This window comes from Ooceraea biroi, chromosome 4 (genome assembly GCF_003672135.1).
Source record: "Ooceraea biroi isolate clonal line C1 chromosome 4, Obir_v5.4, whole genome shotgun sequence".
Classification (NCBI taxonomy): domain Eukaryota; kingdom Metazoa; phylum Arthropoda; class Insecta; order Hymenoptera; family Formicidae; genus Ooceraea; species Ooceraea biroi.
The window spans coordinates 14,286,763-14,308,676 of record NC_039509.1 but is presented as its reverse complement, the minus strand read 5'-3'; the positions used below and the strand labels follow the sequence as shown (position 1 = coordinate 14,308,676).

The following is a 21,914-nucleotide window of genomic DNA, read 5'->3' as shown; positions in this document are numbered from 1 at the left end:
ACTGTCGTGTATCTAGGAAGCCGAACATTAATCAGAACGATCAGAGAGCGACGCGGCCTTATCTAAGACAATTTGTATTTCTTACGAGCCGTAATCCATGCATTTTCTCATAAAAGAACTGACAGTCACGCGACTAAACTCCCGTTCTCTTTTCCCTTAATGCTCCTATCTCTCTTCGAGATTTTCATTGCATCTTTGTCAACCATGTTTCTACGTAAAAGTGATGACGAGTTACAAGTCGTATCTAAGGGAACTGAAGCCAAATTCCGCGAAATCTCCAATCTTCTCGAATCGTCGGTTCTGTATGCGAAATGATAATTAAATAAATTAGATTTTCAATTCGTCCAAAATTTTGCAATATTTATAAAACGATCGTTAATGACATAAATCGCTTATATTCTTTAAATACTCTACAAGATTGAAAGTGAGAAAAAAACTCTTCTCTTCGTTTTGCAAGAAATATACTTTATACAAAATATAAAAACAAATATGTTAAAATTTAGAGGTTTGTAGAGTATCAATGACCGGAAATGTAAGAGTAACAATAGATTCGAGATATCTAGTATTTATTAATCACACATGAGAATGAATAAGTGTCCGTTATTCTACTAGCGATTAATAAACTTTCCGCAGGAATCTTCTCCGAACTGCCCAACTTGCTTATCTCGCCGACGATAAAATAAACGCATGTCTGGATACTTGAAAAAGAATGGTGGAATTCTTGAATAAAATTACTCGCCAGCGCTTACAAGGTAGTTACAAGATGAGCAGAGAGAAAGTAGTCCTAATTAAATTCTGCAAGGCTTACTCGGGTTTATGATCGGGCGTGATTGTCGAGGATCCTCGCTGCAGCTTCAGGAGTGCAGCTAAATTAAACACATCTCTCCGAGAGAGATCGCACTCGTCCTGACTGATTGCTGAGTTAATAGCGTGTATTAACCGAACGTTATTCTTTAACACTGGTGATAGCAAAATAAATCTATAAGACGTGCCAATTCTATCAACTGTGATAAAACAAGTAGTAAAGAGTAAAAAGAAAAAATAAATCATATACATTTGTCGTAGACTGATTTTTTGCGGAGAAAAGATACAATTTAATCGATTGTTATCTATAAATTAAATAAGCGTTTATAGCTATGCCGATATATTTTAAAAGTAATAAAACCTTTTTACGATTACGGAAAATTGCCTTAGGCGGCAAAAAATCAGTCAAAAATATCGATGCGTCTACGTTGCATCCTGTATTTTCTGCAGTATTTGCATACGCCTTTATTGTACTGAAAAAATATACTGCTAGAATTCAAGTATTTGTACAGTCGAATGTTGCTGTATGACACTGTAAAATAAAATACGAAATCTCTTTGATTATCAATCTGGTACATCGGTTATTAAATATTCAGTTTTTATAATACAAATAAAAGAATAATATTGGATATTTGAACATATTGTGGTATCTCTCCCTTTCTCATATTTTGCATTGTAATATTCCTCTCTCATATTTTGTCGAATCTGCTACAGCTGTATAATGATAAAATGAGCGTTTATGCAAAGCTTTCCCAATTATTGTAGGGGTGCTAATCAGAGATTGATAGCTTGAATTTTCTCACGTATTGTCAGAGCCATTTGATATTTACATCGCTTTCAAGAGATATGACAATCACATTCACGCTCAGACAATCGATGCGACGGGCAAACAGTGATTAATGGAGATGACAATTTTCATTTACAGCCAGGAATAGTCAGTTCGAAACGCCTATCCAGAAATGGACTAATTAGCGGATGTTAACGAAATATATGCCAATCTCTCTTGTATCAATGCACGATGACGTTATGATATTGCGCAAATTGAGATAGCATTGTAATGTCTTGTCAAAAATATTCTAATTTTTTTTCATAGCATTTCTGTATAAAATTATTGTGGAATAAAATAAATCACGTTGGAAGAGAAATAAATTGAATTAATTAATAAAGAAATTTTCTAGATTCGTATTTTAAAAATGGGAAACTCTCTATGAGACTGAAATGAATACTCTTATGTAATAAAGACATTAGATAAATTTTTGTAATTATGTAAATTTCTTGCAAATATTGGAATAGCATTACTATGCTGTCTAATTATAAGTGTAGCCCGTATGAGAATCCCAGATCAAAAACAATCCACTTCAGGACTATTTCTTAGTTACAGGAATTACATGATCCGAGGATCTCAGGCGGACCAATTACACCACTGAATAATTGTCCGAAGTTACGAGTTGCCGTTAACAAGTAACGTCGGAGTACTAACTTGGTTCCGGTTTCTTGGTCCGAATAATTCTGCTGGACTGTACTTAGAACTTTGCAGTCGTAAACACAACTCGAAGAACACTCGCTTTTGTCGCGTTTCCAAAGCTCAACAAGCAATTTGAAAAAATAAACGTACCATAAAATAAGATCGCCATAGCAGATAATTTTACACTTAGATGAAAAAAGTCTAATATATAATAGCGGAAATATTTATTTAAGAAAATAGCGCCAATGTGATGATCAAATATATGCAATGGAAATCACGTGAATGTTGAAAGTAAAAAGCATTATTCCTTACACGTTATGTGAAGAAAACTTATTGAAATTGATACTAAAATTGAAGATAAAATAGAAATCCGAATGCAGAAGATATTTATAGGAAGCATATATGATTAAAAATAATTACTGTAGGAATATTGCTGAACAGTGCTCAAACGAGAGGCGTGTAAAAAATAAAGCGCCATGCTCTCTAATATAATATTAATGGAATATTAAATATTTAATTAAACGCGCCTTTTGATCGATCGAAGTTGCTTAATTACCGTAGAACGGATTAAAATCGTTTACGACTAAAAAAGCAAATAGAAGCAGCGGAACATTACAGGAATACGAATGTTTAATAATGACATTTAATATTGCCGAGATTAATAAAATGCATCCTTTTGCATATTATATACTCCATATTACATAGTCCATATAGTTGATACTTTACTTGACAACAACAAGAAGAAAAATAGCAACCCGCGTATGCATTAACGTAGTACTTCAAGAGATAAGCGGCACGAAAGTGGGTAATTTCTGCTGTAATTTAAGTGTTATAAAATGTTTTTTGCTACTGGCGCCTAGCAATATTGATTTCACAGTCGCGAATGTATGCCGGCTTAAGTTTTTCATGTCTTTAAATTATGCGCTGTCTTGTCGTACTTTTGTACTTTGTATTCCTAAAGCATTGTATATATAATTTCGCAGAAATATACAAGTTCCCAATCAATCAATGACTTAATATTTATATGTATTATAATCGCTCTATAATTCATAGTATATATATAAAATATATATGGAATATATCTCTTATGAAGAATTAATTCAACTTTCTAATATTAGAATTAATTCGATGCTCATATATAATAGTTTGATATTTTTTCGCAAAAGACAAATCGATTTCAAAGTAATTAAGGAACCGCCAATAATCGGATTCATTAATGTGTAGCGATAATTCGGGATTACATAGGCAATATAATACCAGGGTAACACAAAAAGCGCTATACTATCTCTTATCAATCTTAATAGCACATGATTTTGGGACCAACCTCATAATAAAAGCGGGCTTCGATCAGCATCATTGTAAGTGGTTGACTCGAGTTCAAAAGCGGCGGAGAGAAGGGACAAGTGGGAAGGTCAAAGGATCGCGCGATCAAGATAATGATTTGCCGAGTAATCCCCGACGAGCCTCATTACAGTTCGCTCAGAGTTTCTCCGGCCAATCGGGACTTTATCTCCCAGGCGTCATCGTTACAACAACGTGGCGTGCCAATCGATCCGGTCGATATCGCGCGAACTTAAGCTGCAACGTGGAAGCTTCCGGGTAAACTTTCCCGCGATTAAGACCGGTAATGTACGAAATTGCGACGAGATAGCTGCCGCGGGCTTTCCTCTCCTCCCACCGTCACCACCTTCTACTACAAGCCTTTCGCTGGGATTTCGATGTGGAGCCTCACGTTTATCATCGATCGCGTTACTTCCACGTCGACGCAAACCAAGTGACGTCCCGCCGAATTAACACCAGTGTTTCGCTCTTTGCCAAATTACGCGTTAAATTTGCAATTATCGATAACCCATTAAAACGCGCAGTTTTGTTTAACGCCGGAAGCTGAAATCGTCGTATGCAACGTGAGATGCAATATCATTGAGTAACGGGTACAAATAGGTTTCAAAATAAAATGAAGAACTTAATTATGTGGAAAATATTTGGCGGCTCGAAAGCACCAAGCGATAGAGCAAGATGAGCGCGAATCCAAGTGTATCCACTCGAAATATATACATGTCTTATATTTATAATAATTAAATATATTATATATCATTATTTTAAACTAACCTATAATTACGATATTAATATTCAATTGTTGTGAATGCAAAGCGAGGAACAGTACGTCTTACACAATTATATCCCTCTATAGTATTTTCGAAACCGGTGTCGAAATTGTTGCTCGAAGTAATTGCTATCATGTTTTATTATTTAACACGGACACGGAATACATGAGTTATGCAGTCGTAAATAAAACTGAAATGAAAAATCGAGAGCAAATTACGATTTACGTGTATAAATCGTATCACGTTACTGAAATTTCGCTATTCACATTTAGCAATTAATGACACTGCGTCATGAAAAAATAGTCCATAGAAACATTCAACCCTCGGCATGAATTCTCATGTATTGATCGATATTTCCTAAACGTTGGTGAATCACTGCTTGCAATATTCAGGAACGGTCTTTCGTCATAATCGTCATAACACAGTTTGATCGTACTGATAATTCACTATAAAAACTCATGGTAAGAATCTCGACGATTGTGTCAAACTCGAGGCTGTAAGATCGACCTTGGCCTCCGTTCTTTTTTTTATAGGCCACCGTGTGGTGCGGCACGAAAGGTTGCCGGTTATCACTACTGACCGTAAAATCCTGATCACGTCTATTACCGTTCGTGACCCGCAGTCGAATGTCACTCCGTCAGTCAATCGTGTCGATATAAAAAAGAAAAAACAAGCGAGGAGAGATAAAAGCGGGAGATATGGAATCAGGAGTGTACCAACGGCGTGCGTAGAATCGAAAATTCGCAGCGTCCGGACTAATAAAATCGACCGGTCGTCAATTTCATACGCTCTTTAACGCGAGCACAAAAACATTCCGCGCGGCTCATAAATTCGACACGATACTGGGTGCTCCTAAATCCCGGCGATTTGTATTCCATTTTTCGAGCGATAGCGGCGGTATTATTTGTGTCACGGTATTATTGGTGGAATCGCGTTCCGAGAGAACGGGCAATCAGCGAAACGCTATTTATTGCACGTCCGCGGAAAATGTAGCAAGCAAGTGTCATCTGACACGAGTATGGACGCTGCTTCTTGCGCAAATTTTTTGTTACATGCTCGATCTCGAGCATTATAAACTGATAAATTTAGCAGCAACAAATTGGGAATATAGGTAACAATTAATTATGCATTAAGAGTTTGGAATACTACTAATACATAAAATATTATTTAAAGTCTGAGCAATGAACAAAATAGGATTCACCATACATTTTTAGAAGCATGCAGAGCAACGTTTTGTTTCGGTAAAGATATGATTAAACACGCTTAACAAGACTCATGTCTATTTTCGCCGCGAAAATTAATTCTTTCGCGTCATATTTCGCGAACTGGGTGGAAACATAATCGAAAGGATAATCCTGAGCACGTTGTCCTTGTCCCTCGAAGAGAAGGTGCTGAAGGACTATTACGGTAGATCGATAATCCAATTTCGTGTGAAGCGAAACGATCGCGGAAGCCGTAAACGTACGTCGCCGGAAATTCGTACGCGGAACAGAACGAAAGGGGATTTCCCACCTTCGCCCACCTCCTCCCGTTCTCTTTCCACCCTTGCGAATCGTCTTGCCTGGAGCATCCTTCGCACGAACCAGTACAGAGAAATTTCGTACGATCGGCATGTAGAACAGCCAACGACACGATACAAACGAGAGACAATACGGCATTAACTTTCCTCTTCGTCATCCGAAAATGACACTTTCCCTCTCCTCCCTGAACTAGACATAGAATAATTTCTTGCCCCTTCCGGAAGAACTTCCATTCTCTTCCATCATCACGACGGAGGTGAAGAAAAATGGTGCAACGCGAAATTGCGATCTCGCTGCATGGCTTCGAAAAATATTTACCTGCTGGTTCACTCTTTCCTCATCTCGACTCCCGCTGGCCTTTAATTAACGAGCTCCGATCTCCGCCGCAGTCTCGTTCCCGAACGTCTCTCACTCCACTCGAGGCAAAGATTGGATTCCGATCGATAGCACTTCCTTGCAATGCAGTACAACAAGGAACCACACCGTGTACGTGTACCGTTATCAAAAGTACGAATCTTGTCGGTACTTATCAAGTCTCATCGCGGTCAAACGGACCGGCGGACCAACGTCCGTTTCTACTACTTACTTATCGCGCGGGGTCGCGGCACGGCGCCGCGAGCGAGCCGGGAAATGCATTTTTCCAGCCAGTGAAACAATGCAGGTCGCTGGAAAACGACGGCTATCGCAGGCCGGCTATCGATCCCGCGCTCGTAAAGCTCGCGAGACTCGCGCGGCGATATATCGTGTTTCTCTCACGGCGTAGGTGATACGTTGTTCGCTTGTAAAGAGCGATTCGCGGATACGTTGCAGATATGTTGCCTTTCGTCGCGCGCGCGGTATCCTCGAGAAGGTTTCACGGATTTCTCCTAAATTTATGATTCTCCCAGTACTCCTCAGTTCATTGATATGTCCCCGAGCGATTCATCAGAACGATTGTGCGAGAAAAATTTCATTGATGTGACATTTCACGAATCTCGATGGGTTACGATGCGTTCTTTCGCTATCTGTCAAGTCATTGATATGTACGACGGACGATTTATCACACACGCAATGTTCCGGGTTTGCTAACCAGGCTCGTGCTAATTTTGCACGTGATGAAGCCTGGTGAACGAAGAATTTCCTGTGCTTCTTAGGCTACTGATATGCTTCACAAACAGCACGCTCGCGGAGGTTTACCATCAGAGATCTCAGTTCTAAGGATTCATTGTTGCTGCTACCTAATGAATCCTGATGAAGGTACATGGTGTTTCTAAATTATCAATATCTTATTCTTGGACAATCGGCATCGTCCAAGAAATCGGGACAGGTTTCTCCGATTCGATATCTCTCGAGTCTTGATGACTTCTGATGCGCGGTTCCAGTATTACCTGGATCACCGGTGCTCGCAGTTTCGGTGAAGCCTCGCGGAATCATGAACGTCGACACGCGCTCGACTACGCTCGACTACGTCCACCGGCCGGATTCTCGGAGGTGTTTTCGAGTACCACCCGACGAACCGGACATCGCGCACACTGCACACTCACTTTCTCGAGAGATCCCACTACGAAGCACTATCCACCCAGCGAGTCAGTTCCGAGTTCAGGTCAGCCGACCGCGAGGATCCTCGTCGAGCGTTCACATCGCGCGAGCAACGATTATTCTTTCGCACAAGCAGAACTACCTCCTACTCGCTCTCTATCACGATCCACGATCCGCTTCTCTTCAGGACGGATCATCTCCCGGCTCGCGAACACCAACAGCAGCTCGCGGGCGAGATCGCAATGAGGACCGGATGAACGACCTGATCGGGAACAACGGAAAACCGGACGTTTTCGGCGCGGGGGCTGTCGTGCGCGTCACGTCGCGAGCAACCGGATGTACGAAGGGCCGATGACGAGGAAGAGAGAGAAAGAAAGAGAGAAAAGAGAAAGAGGGAGAGAGTAACATCAGCGGACGCGAAGGCTCGGCACGCGAGTTCGCCGGCCGACTGAAGTACGGTTCGGCTGTCAGTCGACCCCACACCCGAAACTCGACTCGTCTTCGTCGAACGAGTCCGCCGTCTCCGTCGGCTCTCCCTTGGGGACAGGGGATGGTTCGCGGGCGCAGAGGGTGGGACGGCGAGAGCGGTGCGCTTGCGCCAGGTGAATCGGCCGACGGAAGCACTCGTTGCACTCGGTACCCGCCACTCGGCGCTCTTTCGTTACGCAGTGCGCGGTCGAGGCGCGATGCGCGTGAAAGAATTGATATCCGGACGTTACTCGATGAATTAATTTATGGATGGATGGCGTTTTCTTAATCGAAGAATTATTGCAGCTGGCGACATTCGTCTCTTGATCGATACTGTCTCTTAGTCGTAGTGCGTTTTGCGATGCTTGAGTGAAGCATGATGCACGTGAAGAGTTTTTCATTAAATTGAGAGTGATAAATGAATCATATATGTTAACGAAAAATACTGATAAGAAAAGTTATAAGATGTGAAAAATATTTCAGTCGAAAATTGTCGATTTAATATCGTTGCGCTCACGCTTGCTCGCTTTTATCCATTTTAGGATCTGATTTGATTTGCAGAACTATTTAACAGATTTACGTATAAATAGACTATAAATATCCTCAGCATGGCATGCAGAACTAATTGAATTTAAAACTTCTTCTTTTATATAATGGTATATATTGATACTATCGATACTACGTTTAGAAGTGAAATCGGTTTTATATGATTTATATACTTAAAGTAAAAATTGGAAAAAGATGGTAATTATATTTATTTATGGTAATTCTATTACTTGAATTTAATTACTGTCATTTTATTGCATTTGTTTCTCAATTCTGATATTATTAGAAATAGTGTTCTTTGACTTTTACGTCACTAGAAATTATATTATACTAGCTTGTCGAACTCAATTACTTTACCCGATTTAGTATTCTATATTTCCTGTTTTGAAATTGATATTTTATTTATAAAATTGCTATTTTAAATCTTTTTCTTTGAAAAACAGGAAATATAGAATATTAAGAATATAAAGTAATTGAGTTCGACAGTCAGTATAATATTATTTCTAGCGACAAGACAGTCAAAGAATACTACTTCTAATAATACTAGGATTGCGAAGAAAATAGAATAAAATGATAGCAACAAACAATGGAATTAAAATAAATAAATATCGTTATCGACTTTGCCATTCTTTTCTTATTTTTATTTTAATTATAGTTCATAAAATGATTAAAAAGACCATCTTCATAATTAAATTAAATGCATTATGATTATGAATAATGAATTAATATTCCAGATTATTCTTTTTTAAAAATATTTTTAAAAAGAGGAAGGTAAACGTAAAAAATAGTCGGTTAAAAATATACGGCACGTTGGTGGTATTGTAAACAAATTAGTAATATTTATATATAATCAATGATTTAAATAAATTATTTTCTTCTCGTAAAGCTAGAAAGATATAATAAGTAATGATTTCTATTTTAGTACAAAAGTATCACACACACGTTATACTATTTATATTTAGAAATTATAATCATTCAAATAATTAAGTGATAATAATAGCTAAATATTCTATAATTTCCAGCTGTTGCTATATTTGCGAGAAATAAATTCCATTAGAGAATTGATGTGCGTACTGATGGAGAAACAAAAATTTTCAGTTTCTCTATATATTGAATTATATTGTCGATCAATACATTTACATCACATGCGTAGCTCGATACAATCTCAAAACAACAGCCTTATGTTGAACAATAGATGTTCTAATGAGATTTCATCGTGCATAGAAATTTCTGCAACCTACATTTCACGAACTCCATGAGAACTACAAGTTATACTCGTTACCAAACAATAATTTAAATATACTCTATTATGCATTTATTAATTCCGGAATTATACAGTAAACAATTTTTCACGTTATCTTAGGTTACCCTGATGGTAACAATAAGTCATTATCGATTAATCAATCGGATTGTTCTCAACGAAGTCAACGATTTTCCGCAACCCGCAGAATCTCGATCTCGGACCATCCCGTCTCCTCTTAAATCCGGCTCGTCTGGCGGTGTGCGTCGACGATTCGATGTGGGAAATCAATCACCCTCTCCGAAACCACTTCCGGTGAACTTTGGAGGCACGTCTCGCCGCGTGTCGGAATCGAGATTCCTCGAGATGATCGCGCGTTCGTGGTTCGTCCCGTACCATGATGGACAGACGCTTGCAGAGAGACGATGCACCGGAGTAGATATTTTGGAATGTGATTTTCCACCCCCCTCCCCCCTGGTTCACCCACAAAGCCGGTTCTCGCGCCACTCTGCCCCCGCTGATCGACCTGTTTCGTTAATTTTCCCGATCCGATTGACTCCACCACTAACCGACAGTTCGCATTTGCATTACGTAGATTTTGCATTTAAGGGTCGAATCGAATCAAATGACCCATTTCCTGCGGTTACGGCTTAATTCTCTTTAACTATTTATAATACTTCAGCCTGACCTGCAGCGTTCTCCATCGGTATCTACTTTTATATCTCTTCGCATAATAACACTTTATAGCATTTTTTCATTGTATATTGTTTCCATTTTCACAATTATGTTTGTCATAATTTTTTTTTAGAGCGGAGAAGAAATTGTGGTGCGTTGACTGCAACCGTGCGAGTAATCTAATTACGTATCTAATGCTTCCAGCAAATCATTGACTAAATATATCGACACGGTTATCACAAACCAATTCAGTTACCAGCGATGGCAGTACTCATTACTGCTGATTCAGCAATTTCATTAGTTTTCGTAGCTCGCTCATCGTACCACGAAGTGATAAACCGAGTTTGAATTATGAAATTTTACGATATGTAACTAATATATATATATAGATGATGTGTAGACGAAATACATATAATTTAAATTATTATTAACAATCGAATACACGTTTATATAAACGTTTCACGAGATTATGAAAGAGAAAGCCAATTACGAGCGGTACATTGAATATATAAAGTATCTTCTAGGTAAATACTGTTTATCAAATTTGCAATCGCGAATCCAATGAAACATCACGAGATTTAAAGAGCCATCTCGAACTTGTTCCGAAGACGGCTTCCGGAGATGACAAAATCCTCACTATAGGAGGGAAAACGGCGAAGTATTCGCGGATGATACTTATATATGACAGCCGAGCGGGAATCCCTTCCCCGCTTAACGATCATGGACAATAACAATAATCGAGATAACGCACGCAACGGCACTCCGCGAGATCCGTTTAGTCCCCGGCCAAATTGCCAATATTATCAGTTATCGGATTATTACGGCAAATTGTTCGCGTTTGCCTTTACCAACTAGCCTACATAGTGCAACCCCTGTGGCAACCTAATGTCCTCGAGTTCTCTCTCTCTCTCTCTCTCTCTCGCCCTCTCTCTCCTCTGTCTCTCTCTCTCTTTCCCCTATGACCCCCCATGTCGTCCTTCATGCTCTATCAGAATCCGCTCTATCCGTCTCCTTCCTTTGTATCGACGTGACTGACGTCCTGGATGCTGTGACCAGGTGCACCAGCATCACAAATGATATTCCATGATGAAGTATCTCAGACAAAACAACGTAAATATAATTGCACGACGAAAAAATCAAAGTATTTCAATGTTGTCCATCTCTGCTTACGTTAGAGAACTAATTTACCATTATTTCGTCATAATTCCGTTATAAATACATAATTATCAGACAATTAAGAAACTGACAATTTCAAAGCTGAATAATGTTGCGAAACATCTAACACACATAACAGTTTACCAAGATCCTTCAATTCCGCACGATCCATAATTCGGAAACTATTAACATCACGAAAAAATTAAATAATCGATTTCTTCTTATAGTTTGTCGCGAGAAAACTGATAATATATTTCGGACACAAATATGTACATGTACGCCCGCGCAAATATGAGTATACATGTACATACATACGTGCAGCTGCGAACGTACCTGTATATCGATAACGCTATGTACATGGTGTACGTACCTGGATAGGATCTCATATCGCTCTCAAAGCCTAAAATATAGGTATAGTTCACACACCGATTTCGTAATGTCCTTCTAAGGAAATATACTTGGCCTGTCCCTTGTTTCCCCAGTCGCAAAGCAAGCACGTCCTTTAAACACTCTTTGCGTTCACTTTTTCACTTTAAATACGTTTGTTAATCTCTTATTTTAGTTTTCTAATCTCTTATTCTTGACGTATACACTTTTACATATTCATCTTATTCACCAAATCGTTTCGAAAACGAAGTGCGATTTGTTTAACAAATAAGATCCTTTTACATGTATCAGAAATGTTGAATATGATAAAAAAAATAAAATAAAATGAAAAAATGACAAATAGCTATGGAAACCGGCGCACGTGAAACTAGCGCAACGAAAATATTACTTCAGAATTGATTTCACTGTCGTTCCATCGATTAAATCCCACCACAACGGATACGCAATTATTGTATCTTATTATTTATAATGAGCTGTATTTTATATTATATTACCGCGTTATCTGTTTTGGCAACAATTTTGCGCCAATCCAGAAACATGCGGCGCGCGCGTGCTGATTACTAAATCCCATTGGAAATCAGGCTGACATCTTTTGATAACGCAACACGATAAATTGCTATTAAATTTAAGTATTTATCGCAAAGGGTAATTATGCGCTATCTGCATCGGGCAGAATTAAAACTCTACTAAAATGAGATGTTGAAGGTGAAACGACATGTCATGTCGCCGCCGTCGCTCAACAATATATATGCCGTACTCAGTTCGCTACCCAACAAACTTTCCGAGTTCATAATTACGTTGTTTTGTCAGAGTGTCGTAAATCAAATATTGAAGCAACGAATTTAAGCCGATATACAAACTAAAACAATGCACTTTAATAAACCTCTCGAAATATCATTAAATAATACAATAACCGATTACATTTTCATAATAACGTTATCTAACTCTCGTCATTATTGAATATAATTACTATAAATTGTATTGCATATAAGAGTTCTGTGTGTTAAATTATATAGGTACATATACAATATGTACATGCTTCAAAAAACTTCACAACAGTTATGCATTATATTTTAAACTTGTTTTCCCAAATAATTATTTTGTACGTTATTTTGTTATTTTATCAAAACTTTAATTAAAAGCAGTTTCTCAACAATTTACTTGATATTTGTGATATACTTGATGCCATTACGTCACCATTATTCTTAACGTGACATCGCACACTCGTGAAATGAAACGGTAACATTAAAACGAACGAACTGTATCGTCTACCATTACCTAGTGTTTGCAATAAATCACACAGCCCCTCGCCTAGCCGGAGGCGCGGAATTTCCTCCACGAATCTCCGTTGCAATTCGTCAGAAAACGCAGCAACGGCAATAACGCGACGACGACGATTTTGTTTTAATCATGCCAACACCGTCGCTTTCCCGTCGACGTAAAAGAAAGAGCGCTAAAGAGAAACAAGCCCCTGCAATCCTTCCACGAGAAAGCTTGAAAAGGTTAATGTTAAATTATTTTAAGTAATCAATCTAAATCTAATTTTTAATTAAGAGAGTACGTAATAAAACAAAAAAATATAAACGATAATTATAATTATAGACATAAATAATGAGATATTTAATTCGTCAATTAAATATAGATACCTGCTTTACAATAAAACACACACTTTAATTACACATTGTTTGTATCTTTCCACCTTTTTTTAATTGGTTTTATTACGTACATCATTTTTAAACGTGACTAGCTTATCCATTTTATAACATTTAATCAATTATTATTAACTAATAATCAATTAAGCACTTACTATTAGAGCGTAAACGAACGTTTTTCATAAAACCCTTTATAGTAAGCATTTAGGATTGGAGATGTATAAAAGCTACGGAAGTTACCCCTTATCACAGAGAACCTCGCTAATGCGCGTAAGGAACGTGGCAATAGCGGTGACGATTTCGTTTTAATCATGCCGTCCCCGTCCGCGATTCTTCGCAACGTGAAAGGGAGAATGATGCACACAAGCACCTAGGCATACGTGCATACGGCAGAACGAGCGAAACAGAGGCGAGAAACGAAGGAGAGAACGCGGCCGTGCCAGGTATACCGTCTGTCTCCGCTCAAGAGCTGAATTCGCCCTTGTTACAGAGACACTGTGCCCGGCTAGAAGTCTCGTTCAGACACTCCTGGAAGGGGTTGCAAGTGGAGACGGTGGTTTCAGTCGCTGGGCCTTTCCGAATCTCGACGGGGTTAATAGTCGAACGTGCCTGGAGGGATGCTTCAGGACCATCCTTCTTCATCCGATGTCTCATCTTCTCTGTCGTCCCCTCCCTTTTCCCTCCCTGTCACTCTCTATCTCTCTCTTCTTCTTTCTTTGTCTGTCTCTGTCTGCCGTTATCCAGCCAACTCTACCTCTTCTTCTCTTCCATCACTTGTTCGTTTGCAGCGAGCCTGGGATCTCGTCATTCAAACCCCTTCTTCTACGTGAATTTCGAACCACGCAATCTCCATGTGCAGCCCTCCGCATCCCCCACGCGCTTTTCCACTCCGTGTCTCTGTCTCCCGAGTCTGTAACACCGTCTGTCTTACGGCGATAATATGTTAATCAGCCACTCGCGATGTTAATTAATTGCCGGCAGCGCTGGCGAAGCGTCGAACCCCGCGATGAACTTCAAACCGTCTGCGCTCTCGCTGCTGATAAATAGACAGTTATTCCATTACAATGGAAACTCCGTTCGTGCATCAAACTCCTTAGCATTCTGGCGCCATACGCAATTTCCGTCTCATCTAAGGGATGCTCACACGGGGTATTTGCTTATCGGCGCACTTGACATGCAGGATGTTTAATAAATAAAAGATTTTTACATATCTGGTTTTTCATGACATGAATGTTAAAAATACTAACAAAGCAATATGTTAGTTTCATGTTGATTTAGATGAAGACAAAACTACTTTTTCCAAATCTCACTCTTTATATTAGCATTTAAATTTATTATATGGGAATCGCAGATAAAATAATGCGAAATATAATCAAATTGATAGAGATTGATAAATAATAAAAAATTGTACAGAGAAATATATTGCAAAAGTTATGAAAAAGAAAAACAAGAAAAATTTGAGAAGAACACAAGACAACGACTAAAGTAACGTGACTCTTTTGTGATTAATAAATGATTAAAAAGAAGATTAATTATATTCAAGTTCGATTAATCAAGCTGTCGAGAATTACGCGCGGAAGAATATTTAAGTCGATCATTAAGTCCACGATGCGATTCAAATCAACGTGATGTATCTGCATAAGCGGAAGTGTCATCAAGATATCATCGACGCTTACAATGCATAAGTTTAGCGCTTAGGAATTGTATGCATAAGTATGCGCTTGTTCGTGCTGATTAAGAAACTACGCACATGTAAGTGAACATTACATAATAGCGCAGAAAATACCTAAACGATTAATAATTGGAGAGCGCTATTCGCGAATTGCGGGATCGAGTTGTCGACCACATGCCGAGAAATTCTGCCTTCCAGTGATCATTATCTGCTCTTAAATCACGTGGAGATATCTCTCCGCACTCTCGGTACGAAGCTGTCGACAGTAAGACAATTTCGCTCGTTATCGCGCCGATAACGAACAGGACGGACAGGCAAAATGGACTTCATCATCCCGCGAATACTCATGAAAGTTCCTGATACGGAAGAAACTTACATCGTGTATTATAATAAAATGCGCATGTTATTCACGCGATTTAAACTTTCTTAATCTCAAAGGAAGATTACAAAATGTGCGGAGAAGATAAAAAACAAGATATATACGGGGTGTCCGGTAACTCACGACTCAACGCTCGTGAGTGGATAAAGCGGACTGAACTGAGTGGAAAAGTCCTATACCATTTTGCAATTTTCACAATAGTTAACAAGTTGTTAATTATTAAAAATCGTGCTATTAGTCCGGCCTACCGCCGAATGCAAGCGCGCGGCGAGATGCGACCGCCTAGCGATCGAGTGCTTAGCGATCGCAGTGGCAATGGCTAGGCATGCCATTTGTAATAAACAACTTCTCGCGCCTAGCAACTTTGATCGCTAGACGGTCGCATCTCGCCGCGCACTTGCATTCGGCGGTAGGCCGGACTAATACAGCGATTTTTAAAAATTAATAACTCGTTAACTATTGAGAAAATTGCAAAATGGTATAGGACTTTTCCACTAAGTTCAGTCCTCTTTATCCACTCACGAGCGTTGAGTCGTGAGTTACCGGGCACCCTGTATATAACAAAAATAGATGATAACAGATATAATATATTCCTAAAAATACACAATTATACAGATATGATTTATTAGAATTGTTTAATATTGACCGCGTCGTACGTAACGCATGTAGCTTTTCTTCATTGCCACTGGATACGTCCACAATTTTCCGACATGCAAATCTACGAGCGGCGCGACGCGATCAAAAGTTTATTAATTTAATTCAGTGTACGTCTGTTCAACGTAGATACAATGCGAACCGGGGTACAATTAGAACTTGCAAAGTTCGCGATTGCAAGGAATCGACCCGAGGCACGATCTGCAGTTAAAAGCTGCGAAAGTAGCGTCGCGACGTCGAAGCTCGACGACGTCGCCGTCGTGGATAACGGTCCCGAGAAGTTCGCGGGTCGTCAGATTTCATCAGCATCTCAATGGGAAACCGCCGACGCTCTCGTGAGCGAGAAAGGTAACTCGCTGCTCAAACAAAACCACCCTCGCACCCTCGTCTTGTCATCGACTTCAAGATCTTCGAAGGGCCAAGAGAGAAACGGAGAGAGAGAGAGAGAGAGAGAGAGCGCTTGACTCGAGGAAGTCGAATGTCGGGCCCGCAAGTCGATGCGCCCTGAAACCACCCTCGGGATGCAGGCACAGGATAAACAGGAAAGTGCACGAGTCAGCGTGTACGAAATATGCTCCCCGGCAAAGCCGTGGTGCGTTTCAAAGCACCACGCCAAAGGGAACGTGTGTATGCGCGTACGGCCGTCTATATGTTGTGTATGCACGCTTTTACCCTTCGCCCCGATCTTTCGTTCATCTATTTTCGCAGTTTGCGGCGCGGCACAAAATAGGGGGATAGATTCGAGGTGCAACACGAATACGCCCGGCAAACAGAAGCACTTTTTGCGCGCTCCTAAAAGCAGAGACGTCGAGATGTCGCGTTGTGTATACATTACTATTCAGTGGAACGATACCGAGGGCGCGCGCGTGAAAAGATTTAAATTGAAGTTTCATATTTCAGAGATAAGACGCCCCCATGGAAATAAAAGGGAGAGTGCCCTGAGAAGTTGTAATTGGCTGTAGAAATTAAACTTTATCCCATCATTATATTGCACTTTGGTCATTATTTGTGGTCATGATATTTTTAAGATTAATTAAACGAAGCTGTTTTACAATTTTTGATATAGCAGAAATAAGGAAAAGGAAATTTATATTTTTGATTTTATCGCTCTTTGATTATTTACTAGTAGATGCAAATACAAATTATATTATAGTTTAAACTATAATAATTATTATTACAAGGTAATATTTTAGTTGCATGCATTCATAAAGTTTTAATTGCGAAGAATCGCAACATAATTTATGACACCATGTTTATTGCAATTCAAATCGTATTTATACACAATGCCACATATTTTGTAACGTTGATTAATATCATTTGAGCGAATTTGTAATGGAATAATATGTAAAATGAGACGTTTAATGGTTCATTCAATGCCTCGCAGCTCTTTAATATCAAATCCAATAAATCATGATATTTATGCGCTAATCGACATATAAATTGACTGCAAAAGTAAGTTTTAAACTGAAAAAGTAGTTTTATGAAGCAAATAAAGCTAAATCAAAAACTTTATAATAATCCGTAATGAAATTGTCAAAACAAACATGTAAAACGCTAAAAAAAGACTGTGCGCTCACAAAATATTCAATTTACAAACAAACAAATGTTTATAATCCTTGAAACATTAAATAAAAGCTGCAAAATAAAACCTTTAAAATGTCGACATAATGTTTTTACATTTTTTAGAGTGCACTTGTATTCCTATGGAGTGAGAGAGATTTATCTGTACCTATTCAATTTAATTTACATATAGCGCAGGGTCCCAAAATAATTCTCACGCGTCGGGCCCCGCGGCTATAAAAATGGTGCTGCACGTAAACCAAACTGTCGACCGGTCACGCGCACAACCCCATTCGCGTCTAGGGAGACGTAAAGCTCGCGCGCAGGATAGTTTTATTCCGTGAGGCATAAAAGTGCAAATTTTTAAGCGCCAGCGCGAAAGACAATCTCTTTATACCTTCTCGCCCGTTACGTCCGCGAAATTGCGTTGTCACCTCGCCGTTGTCGTCGTCTCTTCCTTCGTAGTCCCGCTGCCAGAGGTTGGACGTACCTCCGTACGTCGAGGTAAAAAAACGGGGGGGGAAGGGGGACCAGGAGGGAAAAATAAAAAGGGAACGCGGACGTGAACCTTTGAAAGAACTTGACGAAGCTTAGTCGCGTCGCGACGCCCGAAAGTGCCGGGTTTCAGCCAGACGGCGTTTATCTTTTTACGCGGCACGGCAGAGAGACAGCGGGATCGGAATTTTATGCGAATAACATTATTTCTGAATGACAAAAGTTGTCCATGATATTTTTTTACGCGTATGCGATGTATTTTCAAATAGCAACGTTTCACTCGACATTGTTTTGGATTACCGAGATTAATTTCTTTTTTTACATACAAATTAATTTAGTGTATAAGAAAAATTTGCTTTTTTTACTGCGTTTGAAAAAAAGAGTGAAAAATTTATTTGAACCATTCTTTTCCATAAAATTGTAATTCCATAAAAATAATACAATTTCGTGATATATCTACATTTTGCAATAAATGTAAAATGTTACCTGACTTTCCAATTAAATATATGTATAGGATGAATTTTTTTAATTAACACGTGAATACGATCTTCAATTTTCAAATAATCTATTCATAAAACAGATAAAATTTATTATTTGTTAATTTGTTACTTAAGTTGTAATAATAAATAATTAAATATCTTAATAGCAAACTATACTAAATGTATATGTAAAATGTTTTAATCGCTACCATCTTATACCATAAAATATAGAGAGAAAGAATTTATCTTAACTGACGTTGATAAATTATTTTGTTTGTTTTATACCAATTTCTCTCATGAACGGATTACGAAGCTGAATTATTACCGCTTAGCAACGGAGCGCTAAGATATACCAGAAGAAACGATACCGGAGGAAAATTAAAGACAACTACGTACCGACGCGTTTGCAATAATTGCTGCAAAAGAAGGGAGTAAGATATCGTCGCGTAATCCAAGTTCCGTTAATATTCGTTTTTCGTAGGCGCAGAAAGTTAAATCGTAGGAAGCGAATTTACATCAGCAGCCTCAGTTTAAATTTCAGCAACGAGAAACGATCCGACCGAATCCCACAGAACGACATTTCTCAAGCCCGACTCGTGTCGAAGTTTTACCTTGGAAATTTCTTCTTTCTTTCTCGGGGCAACCTTATGCAATTTATGGAAAATCCTATGGTTTACGCTATTTCAAACATAGAGCGTACGTTTAATCATATGAACTACTTTTGTAATAGAACTTTCTGCAGTATAATAACAATTAAAAGAAATGGTATGTATGTCAATTAAGCAAAAATGACAAGTAGAACAAAAGCAAAATAACATCGACTGAATGAGGTAATGTCATTTCTATTACGACGAGAAAGATGACATCATGTTGAATGATTGATTATCACACTTCTCGGTGAAAAACTATCGAATTCGCGAGGCTTCGTCACAGACGCGGCTGTTTTCAGCACAACTTACGCAACATCCATCTTCCAAACGAAGCGATATTGCTCGGGGGACACTCTGTACCTACCCGATCTTGTGCGGTCTTAAGCGCGCAGGGGTCACTTAATCCATACGGAATTCCGGAGGCGCGAGTATCCTTGCCTTGCATGCCAAGTGACCCGTTTACATTACGCCTTCTTGGAGTTCCGCGGACGCGCGGGCAGTCCGAAAGGCAACGGCAGTGGCTGCAAGAAAAGTCAGGCGGTTTCGGCAAAATGGCCGTCCGGTACGAAAGTTTAACAATGGGGAGGAAATTATACGGCCGGAGATTCGCGGAGACGTTGTCGTTTCGCCCGCGCGCGAGAGGGTTGGCCGACGTGTGCCCCGAGAAATTTACAGCCCGCCCCGCCGCCGCAATGAGGAGGCGAAATCGAAAATCAATATTCGAAAGGTATAGAATACTCGACGGGACTGACAAATGGCCCTCGCGCGCGTCGAATGGCTAAAACACAGTTGTATACGAGAATAATTTGCGACTTGAAATTTTATACACGACGACTCGCTATTACCTCGGTGTATTTATATTTTTAATTCTGATATTTTTGCATGTTCTAATATTATTTTTGTATATGCAGAAGAATCCCATTTGAATGGATAAAAGGATAATTGATAATACGAAGAGATAAATTTATTCCTCGCATGAAAATTTTGTTACAAGAGTAACTCAATAAATAATTTTATTCATTCCTTCATTCTTACTTAAATGATTTTGAAAATATTGTTAATAATTTACGAAACCTGTATGTAAAAAACATATTAAATTTCTCGTACACTTTAAGAGCATAAAAGTGAACGTTTGCGATGGTTCATGCTTCGCGACTCATGTTGGTTCACAATAGCTTTAGTTCGAGATGTTAACGGGATATTACTATACTATAAAATATCACAGAATTCAAAGATGGCCGATGTGCGGACACGCGAACGGGCCAGGAGTAAAAGGAATTCAATTTCGAGGGTGGGCGCCTTTTGTGCGCGGTAGCTTATGTAGGTATTTATATATTGGTGCTCTCGTGCACATCGATATTTCTATTCGGCTTCGGAACGAGAAGATTACAACGTTATGCCGATAAAACGAAATTGCTGATAGAAGATGTAAACTATAAACCACGAATTAATTGATTTAATTGTATGAAAGATACAATATCGAAGCAATATTGATCCCATAGTGATTGCAAAAAATTAAATAAATTTCAGCGCGGTTAGTACACCGCGTACATTTTTAACTGTTTTAAAGTATTTAAACAATCGTATGACCTATATCGAGATACATTGTGTTGCATTCGAGCAGAGTTGTACCATTTAACGAAATTTATTATTGATAAAAAAGCACACATATGCGATGTTTTCCTATAAGCATAATTCTTTGTATAAATAATTACAGAAATGCACTCTATAAATATTATTATAGGAAAACCAAGCAGGATCGTTCACGATATTTGTAGTGTAAATTGGATTTCGCAATTGCGGAGGACGCAGCTTGCTGGAAACCGGTGGAAATCAACGCGTCTCGTCTTTGCGGCAGAGAGAATCTTTTAATCAATATTTAAAGAATTAACTGTCAGTTAGCTTGCCGCGCTGGAGAGAACGCTCTTAGCACGTCCAAACAGGCGGAGGCGGAAGAGGCCTGGGAGGAAGGAGCCACAGTTGAACGAGTTTGCGTTTGCCGTGACCGTGCCCCATAAGAGCCGTGGCCTTGATAAGGATCGTTTCAATTATCCATTCAATTACCGGAGGGCAATCCGTAATCGTCGCGAAGCTCGAAAGCTCGACGGGGATTTCCTCAAAGCGTTTCCTCAACGTCCGGGGAGATAAATAGTTGCTGTAATCAGAGAGCGGAAAAATTTGCGCGTGCCACCCCGAACAGACGGTTGCGAACAGAAATTGCAACCAGGCGTTTACATAAATGTATTTCCGCGTCATATCTCTTTACTTTACACCGCGAAATAAATAACTAAATGTCTGATCGGCCGAGAACGCGAATATGCATGGCGCGCGATATTTTTAATTAAACTTACCGAAAGTGAGAAACTTCGTCCAAAACCAGTGCGACGCAGTTGCGCGACCACTATCGATATCCACGAAACTTCTCATTTACGAGGTCATCTGCCGCCGCCCCGACCATTATTGGACCAAACTTTGTTACGAATTGCGTCT

General features: G+C 39.2%; 1 protein-coding gene across 1 annotated transcript in view; it reads right to left on the bottom strand.

Moving 5' to 3' along the window:
- The window catches only part of LOC105283841 (agrin), a 360,457-nt gene extending 354,110 nt beyond the window's left edge, over window positions 1-6,347 (bottom strand). The window contains exon 1 of the mRNA XM_026968792.1: window positions 6,213-6,347. The gene's annotated coding sequence lies outside the window, so the exon portion shown is untranslated. The remainder of the gene's footprint in view (window positions 1-6,212) is intronic.
- Between the last annotated feature and the right edge of the window lie 15,567 nt (window positions 6,348-21,914).